Source organism: Jaculus jaculus, chromosome 4 (assembly GCF_020740685.1).
Source record: "Jaculus jaculus isolate mJacJac1 chromosome 4, mJacJac1.mat.Y.cur, whole genome shotgun sequence".
Lineage (NCBI taxonomy): Eukaryota > Metazoa > Chordata > Mammalia > Rodentia > Dipodidae > Jaculus > Jaculus jaculus.
The window spans coordinates 88,228,026-88,245,169 of NC_059105.1; the positions used below are offsets into that span (position 1 = coordinate 88,228,026).

At 40.2% G+C, this 17,144-nt stretch overlaps 1 protein-coding gene and 1 pseudogene across 2 annotated transcripts in view; one reads left to right on the forward strand and one right to left on the reverse strand.

Annotated features, from left to right (window-relative positions):
- Cacnb4 (calcium voltage-gated channel auxiliary subunit beta 4) overlaps positions 1 to 17,144 on the forward strand; it is a 294,252-nt gene that overhangs the window by 85,038 nt on the left and 192,070 nt on the right. The window lies entirely within an intron of this gene.
- LOC105945112 lies at positions 14,398 to 14,993 on the reverse strand (annotated as a pseudogene).

A 17,144-nucleotide genomic window follows, 5' to 3' on the forward strand; every position in this document is an offset into this window, starting at 1 on the left:
TCTTCTGACCTCTGGAAGACCAGGCTATCTGCCCCATGAGGTTAAGGATTCTGCTTGGTCTGCCTCCCATTTTTAGGTATGTTTGGGTTATAGACACACATGTCACTTTGTCTCTGCCTTTATGTTGGTGCTGGGAATTTGAACTCTGGTAGGTAGATTTACAGGGCAAGCACCTTTAACTACTGAGCAATCTCCCCAGCCTCTGACTCCAATTTTGTGAAGTATAAATCTAAGGATAACCTTATCTCTGATAAGTAATTACTGATTTACACGCAAATATAGAAGAAGAGACTATGGGCATAATTTTAATATTTAAATTGGGTGTCAAATATTCTTAAAAGTTTTGACAATATCCTTTAAACCTTTTCATTTTAAGGGATATTTTCTTTATTTTTATTTTACGTTTATTATAACAGATTATTCTTTTAAAAATTATTTATTTATTTGAGAGGAGAGAGAAAGAGAGAAAAAGGCAGGTGGAGAGAGAGAGAGAGAATGGGTGTGCTAGGGCCCTTAGCCACTGCAAACGAACTCCAGATACAAATGTGCCACCCTGTGCATCTGGCTTATGTGGGTCCTGGGGAATCAAACCTGGGTCCTTTGGCTTTGCAGGCAAGTGCCTTAACTGCTAAGCCATCTCCCCTGCCCAGGTTACTCTCTTTTATCCCCTCGCCCCAGCTCCCATTATCCTAGGTCTGCCCCCTCAGTGGGCTTATGAGATTCACTGCGAGGTTGTGAAGGCCTAAGTGAGTCCCTGTGGGGTAGTGGGGGAACTGTGTCTCAGGATATTCCTACCCACTCTGTGGCTCTTACAATCTTTCCACCCCATCTGTTTCAGTGTTCCCTGAGCCATGGCAGGCCTGTTGGCAATCTGATTTAGTGTTCTCTGTAGCCTCTGGATTTCTGTTTTGATTGATCATGTTTGTCACCATGAAACTGGGGCTGGATGTCAGGCTGGTAGTAAGAGCAGTATTCATGTCACCACTTCCTCTGCAGTTTGTCCTGCACCCTGGCAGATGTGGTAGAGAGAGGTGGGCAGTAGGCTAACTTCTTGTCGTATTGATGGATCTTGGTTCTCCTCCATCTGTAAAATAAAGCAGATTCTCCAAACAAGAATGAGAGCAGCTGGAAATTTGAAAGTTTGTTTTGGTGTGCAAATCCACTCTTCTTCTCCAGAGAGCAGTGAGGACTTCTCTCTGATGTCTGAGTTTCCTGACCATGGGATTCTGACTTGGTTTCCAGGACCAGATATGAATTGTCTCCCGCTGAATGGGCCTCATGTTCAGTCAGAGAACAGTTGGTTACCCACTAGAGGCTGTGTGCCACTATTGTACAAGTGTATACTTCTTGACCAGCTCATTAATTTCATAGTCTATAGGGTCTCCTGCTTATTCATGCTGTTGGTGACCATTTTCCTCCAATGGCTCCCATGGGGCTCTCCAGCATGATGAGGGCTACCCAGGAGGGAGCTAGTGGTGAGAAAGTTTTTTATGCCTCAGATTCAGTGATAGCTAGAATTTGGAGGTAAGTCAAATGTGAAGAGATGGTTGCTATATTAAATATATCTTTTTTGGTGTGTGGTGTATGTAGTCTAGAAGAGGAAGTTGGGTGTTCTCCGTTGTTCTTCCATCTTGAGAGACTGGACCTGGGCTTACTCTTTTAGACTGGAGGATCAGCAAGCCCCACAGATCCTCCTTTCTTTGCCTCAAGGTTGGGGTTACAGATATGTACAGCCACGCCTTTTTACAGGGGTGTAGCAAGTGTTGTTATCCACTGAGCCATCTCCCCAGCCTATGTTGTTTTTATGAAGCCAAATGTTGCCTGTCATTTTCTCACATTTATTTGACATTTCTCTTTATTTGTAGTTTTAACTGCTTGTGTGCTCAATCCACAGTCTGTCTTACTTAAAATCATTCTGAAATGGATTGTGTGGTTTTCTGCTTGCTTCACTAGAAGATCAAGAACAAAAGCTGGGCATGGTGGCACATATATATATAACCTCAGCATTCTGGAGACTCAGTCTCAAAGACCAGGAGTTCAAAGCTAGACTAGATCACATAGCAAGACTCTTTGGAGGAAAAGAGGAGGAGCAGGAAGAGATGATTGTTTTAAGCATTATAATTAGGGGAAGCCACACAATGTAGGTAGTAGATTAAATGTGTATGTTTATAAGATACATTTTAGGCACCCCTTACCCCTGCCTTGGACTTAGGGTCTTGCTGCCATCCAGCACTGCTTTAGATGAGAAAATGCCCTCTGCTTTCTTTGCCAGGGTCTCCTCTTCCAGGTGGGCTCTGAATTCTAACCCTGGTCTCTAGTCAGTTATCAACAGTGGTTATCTTCATGAGCTTGGTCTCTCCCTATCCTTAAGAACTTGTTTAGTTTGCCAGCTCCTAAGTGCAACCTACTCTCCAATCCAGAGTCAAAATAAAGCCATCCACTTCTTCCTCAAACCACTGTGGGGTCTTTGCTTCCTCCATAGTCAGAGCTTGAGAAAAATCGGCAGCCTTCACCCACTGCTGTCATTTCCTTGTGTCCAGTTCCTTCTCAGAAGCAGCTGGATTCTTGCCTTGTCACCCTACACCAAAATGCTCTCTGAAAAGTCACCACCACTTTCCTGCCAAGTTCTGACTTCATAGAAGGCTGTCTTTCCTTCCTGCAGAGTCTCATCTTTCTGAGAACTCTCTCACCTTGCTGCTGTGGCATTCCTCCTGCTCAAATGTGTTCCAGCCTCTCTTCCTGCTCTTTGTATTTCCTGGCTTCTCTTTGAGACTTGGCTTTTAATTGTTAGAGTTTTGACTTCATCCCATTTTCTCTCTATATTTCCTTTGGATAGTCACACTGAAGACTCAAATCATCATTTTTCTGACTGTCTTACTTTCTAAGATGTCTTTAGAAGGTCAAAGATAAAACAATATGTCTTGGGCTGGAGAGATGGCTCAGCAGTTGGGGTGCTTGCCTGAAAATCCTAAGGACCTGGGTTTGATTCTCCAGTACCCATGGAAAGCCAGATGCACTAGGCAGCATATGCATCTGGAGTTTGTTTGCAGTGGCTGGCATACCCATTCTCTCCCTTCCTCCCTCCACTTCCTCCCTCCCTCCCTCCCTCGCTCTCTCTCTCTCTGCCTTTTTTAAAATCAAATGAATAAATGCATAAATTTATCTTAAATATATCTTAAGCTGGGCATGGTAGTACACACCTTTAATCCCAGTACTTGGGAAGCAGAGGTAGGAGGACTGCTGTGAGTTTGAGGCTACCCTGAGACTACATAGTGAGTTCCAGGACAGCCTGGCTAGAGTGAGACCCTACCTAAAATATATATGTGTGTGTGTGTGTGTGTGTGTGTGTGTGTGTGTGTGTGTGTATTTTAAAATGTATCTTTTCCACCATCCATATAGCCACAGCCTTGTGGTCAATTGAAGCATCCTTCAAATGGACCATTCCCCTTTTGTGTAATCTCTTGTTCAATGGGCAGTGCATGAAGTAGAAATATTATCACTCTATCCTGGAGACCACAGCTGTTAAGGCATATCACTGAATGTTGGTAAAATATTTCTCTGACTAGAGTTCATTTCACTACCTTGAATCTCTTCCCACATACTGCTTAATGTTTGTGTTGTTTTCAAGTTTAGCTGGTGTTATTATCTCTCATCCATATTTCTGGATGTAGTTTGAAGCTCTATTTGTAAAATGACTTCCTTAGCCATTTTATTATTGCTGCTTGGTTACACCTATTGTACAGACCTCTGTTTTCTGTAGTATACTCACAGCATTGGAAGGTTAAGTCACAAGGACAGATCATAGCCTCTATTTCTGTTGCATTGGGATATTATATTCCCTCTGCTCTTGGGTCCTGACCAATTCCTACTTGGAAGACAAATCTAGGAGAATCTGCAAAGGGTAAAGGACAAGATCACTCTTTTGATCTCACCAAATGGATAAAAAAATACTGGACTGACTCATAGATTAATTATCACCACCCTGGCATCTTCTCAGTATGGGAAAGCTCTTTCTCCAAAGAGCGGAGCCGACAGTAAACATGACTAGGCCAAGACTTCTAAGCCATAAAGACAGTGACATGAGGTAGGAGCCAGGGTGAGGGGCTGCAGGCTAGCCTGTCAGCTTGGAGCCAGAGGTCAGTGGAAGCCACTGAGTTTGCTAGAGCTTTGCTGCTTCCTGCCTCTCTTCATCCTCTTAGCATCTGTCATGACTGCCTCTCAATCTAATGATCCTTCTTGAGCCACAGGTAATGCTGATTTGGCCCGTACTTTCAATTAAGGGACCTTTTGCCTATCTCAGCATCCGTGTGAGTTGTTTGACATTTCCAGAATAACGAGTAAGAGAAAAAGAGGGACATGGGGGCTGGGGATGGCTCAGTGGGTAAAATGTTTGCTGCACAAGCATGAGGACCTGAGTTCAGATCTCCAGAACCTACATATAATGCTTGGCATGGAGATACATGGCTGTGATCCCCTCACTGGGAAGAAAAAGACAGAAGGATCCCTGGAGCTCATTGACTAGCTAGTCTGACCAAATTGGTGAGCTGTAGGTACAACAAGAGACCCTGTATCAAAGAATAAGATGATGTAAAATAACTGAGGAGGACACTTAATATTGACTTCAGGCCTGCACACACATGCACACACACACGCATGTGTACTCATCTGTCTACGTGCACCCATACACATGCACAACACCTCACATGCACAGAATGAGGGCAAAGCTAACATTATTGAGGAGCACCTCCATTCTTATATAAATATTTATACATGTTACATGTGTATACATGTATATATTTGGTGATATTAAGTCCACCTTCAACCAGTTTTAAATTAAAAAAATTCATTTTATTTATTTGAGAGAGAGAGAAATTTAGAGAAAGGGGGAGGGGAGAGGAAGAGAATGGGCACACTAGGGCCTTTAGCCACTGCAAATGAACTTCAGATGCATGCCCCACCTTGATGATCTGGTTTACATGGGTACTTGGGAATTGAACCTGGGTCCTTGGGCTTTGCAGGAAAGTACCTTAACTACTAAGCCATCTCTCCAGCCCTAACCACAGTTTTTAACTTTTTTGTTTGGGTGGATACCATCTGTAGCAGACAGCTTCAGGTTCGCTGAGATGAACTTCCAGACCAGACACAGTTATGGAGGAAGGGATATTTATTGAAGCTTACAGATCCAGGGGAAGTTCCATAATGGCAGAAGAAGCTGGCCTGCTTTCACAGGACCAAGCAGAGAGAGAGAGAAGCACAAGCCAAAAAAAGCCAAAAGCCACAGCATACTTCAGGAACTCCAGGTAGGCACACTTTGCATATCTTTAGATTGAAATCTGAAACCCACCACCACACCTTAAGATCCACCCAGTGACACTGCCTCCAGCCAGGTGGCTGCAGATGCAAACTACAAACAAATAAAAAACTGAATATATTGGGGGCCATCTATTCAAACCACCATACCATTTTGTTATCAGAAAACATTTTAAACTATTATTTTTTTCATTTGCTCATCCTTCCAGTCATCCACTGATTCATTTATCCACTTACCCCCCACCCACCTACTCAGTGACGCACTCATCCATTTCTACTGACCTATCCACTACTCCTGTGCCATTACTACTAGATAGAAAGATCTTCAAGCCTGAGCATCTTCCTTTGTCTTGTTATCTGTACTGACCTTTCATGCATATGCATCTAACTTGAGTCATTTATGACCAGCAGGAATAGGTGGGAATAAGAAGGTTTAGATATAAAATTATTTCCAAGGTACAGTGGTAACAAGAAATGTCCCAAAACAACTTCTATCATCTCCTGTTTTTTTCTCATCATAACTCCAACTTTATTGCTTATTATGTCATTCCATACAACTTTAAGAAAATATACTGGGAACATTAAACAGATGATGGCAATATTGATGATAATATTCAAGGGTTTGAGAATACACACACACACACACACACACATATATATATATACACACACACACATTACTCACACCCATAACCCCAGAAATTTATACATGTCTTATAAAGAGTAAAACTAGGGTTGGAGAGATGGCTTAGCAGTTAAGTGCTTGCTTGTGAAGTCTAAGAGTAAAAATAGTTCACTGGCATTTAACTAGCATTTTTCTTTGTAATCAAAGAACTGTAAGCTTGACTGGTTCCATAATCTTAAGAGCAGTACAAATAGTTTCATTATAAGATGTTTCTTAAACCGGGTGTGGTGGTGCACGCCTTTAATCCCAACACTCAGGAGGCAGAGGTAGGAGGATTGCCATGAGTTCGAGGCCACCCTGAGACTACATAGTGAATTCTAGGTCAGCCTGGGCTAGAGTGGAACCCTACCTAGAAACCACCCCCCCCAAAAAATGAGAGACTTCTAGGTAATATGGAAGCTTTAGCCATGTCAGAGCAGCCTAGGGAAGGAAATAAGTAGAAAACCAGCAAAATACACTCTTCTACTGAAAAGTGAAGGTATATAAGGAATTATCAACAGCTGGAGATTCTCACATCTTCTAGCAAACAGGAAACCAGCCAGAATCCCGTTGAGGTGCCAGCGGCCCTAGGCCCTGCGCCTGCACAGCCAGCACCGAGCTGCAGGAGCAGAAACCAGGTGAGGGGATTTTTTCACTCACATCAGCCTCCTTGCAAAGTCAAGAAACCTGAAGGAGAAAATGGCAGGGACCAGCCGAGCAGCTACTAAAGGAGATCACAAACGGGACCAGCTGAGCAGCCATGACACAGCTGCAGGCATCCTGCACGGCACCCCCTTTCTCCAACCACCACTTCCACGAACCACCAGAGAACGCATCTACCCTCAGCGGCATGGCATCCAGCACAGATCAGACCAGATGCAGTGACTCAAGCAGCCTAACTCAGTCCACAATGCAACAGAGAGGAATCAAGGTGGTCACTCAGCACTGGTGAAGTTGAAATCCATCCTCAAAGGTAACAGGCCTTACCTACATAAAGCCAGGTACATAGGCCTGCACAGGAAGTGCTAATCTCACCTTCCATGTTAGGGCAGGTTATGTGTTAGATTTCACTGATATATTCTTGGTTGGCTTTACCATTGTTAATGAAGGTTTATTTTAGTGTTGACAGTTGTTACCTTTGATGGTTGCTGACTTATAGGCCTTTGTCTTTTTCTTCTGTCATTTTTGGGGGCAGGGTCTGACTCAGTCCCAGGCCGACCTGGAACCCATTTCAGACCAGAAATCTCAGCCTCCAAGTTGACAGGATTAAAGGCATGGGGCCACACACACCCTTAGGGACTTTGGCTTTATTAGATTATCTGTTTATTTTAATCCCTACTCTTGGATAAATACTCTGTGCTGGTTTTGATTGAATGTGCATATTGCTCTGTTGAATTTTTGAATTTGCCAGCAATTTGCTCCACCCAGCCTACTAGAATACTTGAATAGCAGGAAAACTCAACTCCTAGGGTCACTTTTGCTGTTACATTGGGAGTATAACTTTAAAATTTTACTCTGAAGATACATAAAGTTGGATTTAGGCATAGTGGTACACACCTTTAATCCCAGCACTCGGGAGGCAGAGGTAGGAGAATTGCTGTGAGTTCGAGGCCACCATGAGAATACATAGTTAATTCCAGGACAGCCTGAGATAGAGTAAAATCCTACCTCGAAAAAAAAAAAAAAAGGTTGGATTTACACATATAAGGACACTATAGGTAATTAAAAAATTCAAGCATCAAATTAACTCACGATACAAAAATCTCTACATTATAATACAAGAAACACAAATATATGACAATACAATCCACCAAAAATTATAAAGCCATCAGAAATGGCCTCCAGTGAGACTGTTTTACATGAAATGTCTGACAAAGTTTTAAAAAAATGATTATATCTATGCTTAAAGAAATCAAAGAAGAAAACAAACTCCTGAAGGAATCCCAAGAGAACACAGGAAACCAACTTAATGAAATAAGGAGATAGATACAAGACATGAGTGAGGAAATAGAAATAATGAAAAAATAGCAATCAGAAATAATAGAAATGAAAAACAGTAAGCCAAGCACAAAACTCTGTAGAAAGTCTCACCAGTAGAATGGATCAAGAGGAGGACACAATATCTAAACTGAGACCAGGTGGCAGATCTAATACAGTCCAACAAAGAGAAAGACAAGCTAATAGCAAGGTATGAATGGGAATTTTAAGACATTCAAGATACTATGAAGAGATCAAATGTAAAAATTCAGGGCATAGCAGAAGGAAAAGAATTTCACTCCAAAGGCATAGTAGGTATTTTCAATAAAATCATAGAAAAAAATCCCCCCCAAATAAGGAAAGTGATGCAATATAGACACAGGAAGCCTTTAGAATGCCAAACCAAGCAAATTGGGAAAGAATCTCTCACTACCATATTGTAAGTCAACTACAAAACCCACGGACCAGAGAAAATATATTGCAAGCAATTACAGAAATCAAGTCACTTGCAAAGGCAAGCCCATCAGGATCACAGCAGATTACTTACCACAAACTTTAAAAGCCAGAGGGCTTGGAATGACTTATTTCAAGTTCTGAAAGGTAATAATTATCAACCAAGGTTACTTTATCCTGCAAAGCTATCCATTCAAATAGACAGAGAAATAAGGACATTCCACAATAAAAGAAGGCTAAAGGAATATTTGAACACTGAACTAGCTCTACAGAAAATACTTGAAAGGATCCTCCATGCTAAAGAAATAAAAGCACACACATCGGGAAATAGAAAATAAACCATACTCAAATAATAGTTAATACAAGAGAGTAAAGAAAAAAACTACAAAACAAGAAGAATGGCAGGCGTAAATGCACACCTTTTAATAATAACTCTGATTATCAACAGCCTCAATACCCCAACTAAAAGACACAGGTTTGCAGACTGGGGTGAAACGCAGGATCCTTCTATTTGTTGCCTTCGAGAATCTCATCTTACCATAAGAGACAAACACTGTCTTAGGATGAAAGGATGGAAAGCAGTATTTCAAGCAAATGAGCCTAGAAAACAAGAGATGTCACTATCCTAATATCTGACAGGGTAGACTTAAAACCAAAATTACTTAGGAAAAATAAAGAAGATCACTTTATATTGATTAAAGGAATATTCCAACAAGTGGACATTTCAATTCCAAACATATATGCACCTAACATGGGGGCTCCCAATTTTCTCAAAAACACACTATTAGAATAAAGGTCATAGATAACACCAAACACAATTGTGGATGACTTCAACACCCACTGTCATCAATTGACAGGTCATCCTGGAAAAAGATAAGCAGAGAGGCATCTGGACTAAATGAGGTCATAGAAGGAATGGACTTAACAGATATATACAGGACATTTCACCCAAATGCTGCAGAATATATATTCTTTTCAGCAGCACATAGAACATTCTCTAAAATAGACCATATATTAGGACACAAAGCAAACCTTAACAAATACAGGAAAATTGAAACAATTCTTTGTATTCTGTCTGATCACAATGGGATTAAGCTATAAACCAAAAGCAAGAAAAGCTATAGAGTATACACAAACTCATGGAAACTAAACAATACACTACTAAATAATGAATGGGTCCAATGAAGAAATCAAGAAGGAAATCAAAAATATTCATAGACTGAAATGATGATGAAAATCCAACATACCAAAACATTTGGGACACAATGAAGGTAGTCCCAAGAGGGAAATTAATAGCTTTAAGTACCTATATTAAAAAAAAATAGATTGAGATGGGGAGGTAATATGATGGAGAATGGTATTTCAAAGGGGAAAGTGTGGGCAGGGGGGAGGGTACCGTGGGATATTTTTTATAATCATGGAAAATGTTAATAAAAATTGTGAAAAGATAAATAAAATAAAATTAAATTAAAAAATAAATTAGGTCTCAAGTAAACAATTTAATGTTTTATCTTAAGTCCTTGGAAAAAGAATAATGCAAACCAAAAATCAGTAGATGGGAAGAAATAATAAAGATTATGGGGCTGGAGAGATTGCTTAATGGTTAAGGCATTTGCCTACAAAGCCTAAGGACTCAGGTTCCATTCTGCAGGTCCCACTTATGCCAGATGCACGAGGTGGCACATGTGTCTGGATTTTGTTTGCAGTGGCTAGAGGCCCTGATGCACCCATTCCCTCCCTCTGTCTCAAATAAAGATTAGAGTAGAAATTAATAAAATTGAAACAAAAAATATAAAGAATCAATGAAACAAAGAGTTGGTTATTTGAAAGGATCAACAAGATTGATAAACCCTTAGCAAATCTGACCTAAAGAGAGAGAGAAGATACACAAATTAATAAAATTAGAGATGAAAAAAGCACCACTACAAGAGATACCAAAAAAACCCCTAGAAAAGCATAACAACATACTTTACAAATATATACTACACTAAGTTTGAAAATCTTAAAGAAATTGATGATTCCCTTGATGTATATGACATACCTAAATTAAATCAAGTTGAGATTAATCACTTAAATAGACCTAACAAGTATGGAGATCTAGGAAGTTATAAAAATCTCCCAAATAAAAAAAGTCAGACCCAGATGGATTCACCAGTAAATTTTACCAGACATTCACAGAAGAACTAACACCAATGCTCCAAACTTTTCCATAAAATAGAAAAGGAAGGAATTCTACCAAACTCTGTCTATGAAGCCATCATCACCATGATAGTAAAACCAAAGACAGAACAACAACAACAACAAAAACTAAAGACCAATCTCTCTCATGAACATAAATGCAAAAATTCTCAACAAAATATTGGCAAGCAGAATACATCAAAAAGTTCAGTCAGACCAAGTTGGCTTTATCCCAGAGATGCAGGGATGGTTCAACATACACAAATTGATAAATGTAACACAGTATATAAATGGACTGAAGGACAAAAATCACACGATTATCTCAATAGATGCAGAAAAGGCATTTGGTAAACTCCCGTCACCCTTTCATGGTAAAAGTCCTACAGAAACTGGGAATAGAAAGAACATATCTCAACCTAATAAGGGATATTTAAGACAAACCTATTTCTAATATAATAGTAAATGGGGGAAAACTTGAAGCTTTTCCACTAAAATCAGGAGTAAGATATAAGGAATAAGAATAAGGGTATCCCCATTTTTATTTAATATCATACTGGAAATCTTAGCTATAGCAGCAAGGCAAGAGACACACAAATTGGAAAGGAAGAGATCACACTATCATTATTTACAGATGATATAATTCTATACATAAAGACCCTAAAGACTATACCAGAAAACTGTTAGATCTTATAAACACTTTTAGCCACGCAGCAGGATACAAAATAAACATAGAAGTCAGTAACCTTCCTGTATACTAGCAAAAACATGCAGAGGATGAAATCAGGGAATCTCCCATTCACGATTGCCTCAAAAAAAAAAAAAAAAAGTTCCTTGGAATAAATCTAAACAAGGAAGTGCAGGATCTGTACAATGAAAACTTTAAAACACTCAAGCTAGAAATTCCAGAATTAACTAGAAAATGGAAAGACATCCCATGTTCTTGGATTGGAAGAATCAATATTATGAAAATGTCAACCTTACCAAAAGCAATCTACATATTTAATGCAATCTTTATCAAAATCCCAAGGGCATTCTTCATGGAAGTAGAAAAAAAAAACCCTAAAATTCATTTGGAAGCACAAAAAACCTTGAATAGCCAAAACAATTTTGAACAACAAAAATAGCACTGCAGGTATCAGTATACCTGATTTTAAGCTATATTATGAGCCATATTAACAAAAACAGCATGATACTGGCACAAAAATAGACATGTAGCTCAATGGAACAGAATAGAAGACCCAGATGTAAGTCCAGGCAGCTATAGCCACCTTGGTGATCTTTGACAAAATTGCCAAAAATACTCATTGGAGAAAAGACAGCCTCTTCAACAAATAGTACTGGGAAAACTGGATATCTGTATGTGGAAGGATGAAAATAGATCCTTATCTCTCTCCATGCACAAGAATTAAGTCACAAATGGATCTAAGACCTTAATAACATCAGACTTGAAACTCTGAAACTTCCAGAGGAAAAAGTAGGGGAAACCCTTCAATAGATTGTAATAGGCAATGACTTTTTCTGAATATAACCCCAGTTGCTCAGGAAATAAAAGCAATAATCAACCACTGGGACCTCATGAAATTACATAGCTTTTATACAGCAAAGGACACTGAATAGAGCAAAGAGGCCACCTATAGAATGGGAGAAAATCTTTGCCAGCTATCCATCTGGTAGAAGATTAATATCCAGAATATACAAAGAACTCAAAAAACTAATAAGAAACAACATGATTAAGAATGGGTTAATGAAACTAAATAGAGAGTTCTCAAAAGAAGAAATACAGAGAGCTTATAAACATAGAGAAAAAATTCAACAGCCTTAGCCATCAGGGAAACACAAGTGAAAACTACTTTGAGATTCCATCTCACTCCTGTCAGAATACACAGAAATACACAAGAAAACACAGACAATAAATGCTGGTGAGGATGTGGAAAAAGAGGAATCCTTCTACATTGTTGGTGAGAATGTAAATTGGTACAGCCATTGTGGAAATCAGTGTGGAGGTTCCTGAGACAGCTAAAAGTAGAGCTACCATATGACCCAGCTACACGACTTGTAGGCATGTATCCTAAGGACTCATCTCACTGCCTGAGAGATACTTGCACATCTATGTTTATTGCCGCTCTGTTCACAATAGCTAGGAAATGGGACCAGCCTAGCTTTCCCTCACCTGATGAATAGATAATGAAGATGTGGTACATTTATATAATGGAGTTCTATTTAGCAGAAAAAAAAAAAAACAAACAAAAAACAAAAAAACCCCGAAATTTAGAAAGTTTCAGGGAAATGGATGGACCTGGACAGGATTATACTCAGTGAGGTGGCTCAGGCCCAGAAAGCCATATTCTTTCTCATATGTGGATCCTAGCTACAAATGTTTGGGCTTCTATGTGAGTTGGAATAAAACTCAGTAGCAGAGAGCTGGAGAGATGGCTTAGCATCTAAGTGCTTGCCTGTGAAGCCTAAGGACCTGGTTTGAGGCTCGATTTCCCAGGACCCATGTAAGACAGATGCACAAGGGGGTGTATGCATCTGGAGTTCATTTGCAGTGGCTGGAGACTTTGGCATGCCCATTCTCTATATTCCTCTTTCTCTGTCTATCTGTCTGTTGCTCTCAAATTAATAAATAAAAATAAACAGAAATATTTTTAAAAGAAATAAATAAAAAAACCTCAGTAGCAGAGGCCAGTAAGCTAAAAAGGGGATATAAAGAGAATAGAAAGGGAAGGATGGGGGACTTAAGAGGATCATACTGTATATGTAAGTAGGACAGATTACTGGGGGTTGGAAGGCCTAAGTGAGGTCAGGGGAAGAGACTAAGTAAAGGAAAGGTGAGGGGAGGGCTTGTCAAAATCTAAGAGGGTATAACTAAGTCATATGGAGACTTTCAGATGAGAAGTCTGTTGATAGGACCGTGCTACGGGACAACTGTAGACTCAGTGTTTGGCTTTACTGGGATGGCAGTGTGAAAAGGGTTTTATATAACTTTAATATTTACCATATGCACTAGAATAAAATTACATAAATTAACACTAATTATTGTTCCCTATAGTCACCCAATTACAAAGCTCAATCGGCTTCATAAAAAAGAAATTCTAAACAAGCCTGGCGTGGTGGCGCACACCTTTAATCCCAGCATTAGGGAGGCAGAGGTAGGAGGATTTCCGTGAGTTTGAGGCCACCCTGAGTATACTTAGTGAATTCCAGGTCAGCCTGGGCTAGACTGAGACCCTGCCTCAAAAAAAAAAAAAAAAAAAACAAATTCTAAACAGTTACATTTCACCTTTTATTAAGGCAAGTTTGTGAAAAAAACATTTAATACAACCAGACCTTTTCATGATCTTTCCACTTACAACATTTTTAGGAAACATACAAAAGAACTATATCATATAGAAACCCACCTTAATATGCCCCTCCCAGTAATGAAAGATGCTGAATCAAATTGACTTCTTAAAATTTTTTCATTTTTTGAGGTAGAGTCTCACCTAGCCCAGGCTGACCTAGAACACGCCCTGTAGTCCCAGGCTGGTCTTGAATTTAAAGTGATCCTCCTACCTCTGCCTTGTGAGTGCTGGGATTAAGGGAATGTGCTACCATGCCTAGCCCAATTTACTTTTTTTTTTTAAAAAATTATTTTTATTTATTTATTTATTTGAGGGAGAGAAAGGAAGAGGTAGATAAAGAATGGGTATGTTAGAGCCTCTAGCCACTGCAAACAAACTCCAGATGCATATACCACAGTATGCATCTGGTTTATATAGGTACTGGGGAATCGGTCCTGGGTCCTTAGCCCTTGCAGGCAAGTGCTTTAACCACTAAGCAATCTTTCTAGTACCTAATTTACATCTTAAAGGATGTTCTTGCTTTCTCTCAGTTTCCAAGTTCTGTTCATCTTTAGAGCCAGTTTTGCTTAAATGCTTTATGATGCCAACCCATTTCCAACCTCGAAAAAGTTCCTCTTTATGGTCTCTCTTATCTGCCATTTCTGTACTTTAGAAGTTGTTCTGTTTGTCTTTTTTCTTACTTGATGTGGCTGTATTCAGAGTCAGCTGAGATGATTCTGGTTATGGCTGTGGAGTCGGTGGTTTGGTGATTCTCCTTAGTGTATTCAAACAATGTATAGTAGGCCAAAGCGGTTCCAACCTCCACTATTTCTTGTAACTTGGCTGTTATACTCTGCTCTACAGCCAAGGAGGTGGTGTTGTTAACCAAAGCATTCAGAGATATAATTGAAAGTGTTTTGGGATATGTTTCTGTCCAGGAAACCTCTATGAAGAAGGCTTTGGGATCACCATTTTCACCCATCGTATATTGAAATGAAACTGGGCTTAATTCCTGGAAACTTTTGTCGCCTTCATAAATAGAACGTAAAGCTTCTAGTTGCCATCTCCCGGTCCTTGTTGGCCTGCATCATATCTGTGCCCTGCCCACTCCTGAGATGACTGCTTTGGTCACAACAAAGAGAAAGAGGACAGTGGCCCTAGGCCAGGGTGCGCCCTTCCATGCCTTGGCAGGTCATGGGGTCCCCGTCTCACTGCTGTGGATACAAGTTCACGCACGTGTGCCCGATCTTCAGCAGCACCACCCTTGCGCCTGTGCTCTGGAAGCCCAAGGTCTCCATCATTTACTTTTATGAAAGGGAATGGTGTCTGTTTAAAAATCACTGTCTGGGGCCTGGAGAGATGGCTCAGTCATTAAAGGCTCTTTCTTGCAAAGCCTGACAGCCTGGTTCAATTCTCAGTACCTATTTAAAGCCAGATGCACAAGGGGCATGCATCTGGAGTTCTTTGGAGTGGCCAGAGGCCTGGTAAGCCCATATTCATTCATTCTCTCTCTTGTCCTGCAAACAAATAAGTAAAATATTTTCTTAAGAAAATCACCATCTGGCTAGGTGTCCTGAAAGCCAACATTCTAGTCAAAAATACAAAAGTTCTTACACCATTCTGATTCTTTTTTACTTCAAGAAGATGGTCCTATGCATCTTCTGACCAGCAGAGGGGAAATTACACTGTGGGACAAGTGTACCCTTACAGTTTTCATCTCCCAACCAGTGGATTTATTGGCATCCTGTTAGCCAGAAAGAAAGTAGCCACACACCAGATTTTATGCCCCCACAATTTCACAACTTTATTTTTAATGGAAAGTTTTTTTCAAGTATTTGATGTCAACGTGTATTGAAATTATGTGTAAAATGTAAATCATGAACTTCCTGTCCTATATGGTTTTGGATGGCTCAACATCAGGAGTATTATTTTTTACATAGCTTTTCCTCCTTGGATGCTGAGGGCTGCTGTTCTCAACCCCCATGTTCTAGGACTCAGTGCTTGTTTTAATGTTTGTGCTTTGAACTATTTTTCTCCTGCTTCCTTCCTACCCTCCCTCCCTCCCTCCCTCCCTCGTCACTGCTTGTGAGTGAGGTCCACCATTCATCCTATGTGCCTTCCTTCCTTCCTCCTCTATTCAGCTTCTAAGTTTAAGCTTCTGGAAGAGTCTATGACTTCTTAGAATGGCACGTAAAATCAGAACAAATTGACTCTGGTCAAAGATCTGGGAAGAGTTCTGAGGAATAAAATAGAAGAAATTTATTACTTTAAGACCTTTGTTTTCTATTTTCTGATTTCCTATGCACAGAGGGTTTTTTCAAGGCAGTTATCTCCTTCTTGGCTTCCTAGTAGCTAGGAGAAGTTGATTCATCTGTCTGAAAGTGCTCACTAGCTGAGTTTGAATGGGTCTCAGTGTGGTCTGCAGACCTGTCTGAATCAATGGGTGGGGGTGTTAAAGTGCAAGTATGCAACTTGCACATCAGATGTATGGAGTCAGATTTTCTGGATGGAGGGCTCAAGAATATGCACTTTCAAGCAGCCTGAGTTATTTGTGAGTCCTGTATTTTGACAACTATTGAAGTGGGTTCTGGGCTCTGTTTTTCTTTTATTATTTTATTTATTTATTTAAGAGTGAGGGAAGGAGAGAGGGAGGGAGGGAGAGAATGAGCACTCCAGGGCCTCCAGCCACTACGGATGAGCTCCAGATGCATGTGCCACCTTGTGCATCTGGTTGTATGTGGGTCCTGGGGAATTGAACCTGGGTTCTTAGGCTTTTCAGGCAAGTGCCTTAACCACTGAGCAATCTCTTCAGCCCTGGAACTATGTTTTTAATCTGAACTAGGCTTAGGACCCAAGTCTAAGTAGAGTTAATGTTCATATATACCTTATGGACACACACTGAAGGTAGTCTTACTCAATATTTGTGGTGTGCTTACCTTTTCACTGTGACTCATCATATGAGGTCAGGTGTGGAATTTCCCATTTGCAATGACCTGTTGGCACTCAGAACGTTTTGGACTTTGGAGTAATTCACATTTTACATTTTCAGATTAGGGTTGCTCAACTTGCAGTTGTAAATCTGAGGTGCTCAGAGAGGTAGGGAAACCTTGTGACTCAAGCTCAGACCCTGGAGACAGGCTGTTGGCTTTAGATCTAGTCCTGCCTGTAACTACTAAATGATATTGGACAACCTATGTAAACTCTGGCCTTCAGTTTTCTTATGTGATCAAGGTGATGAA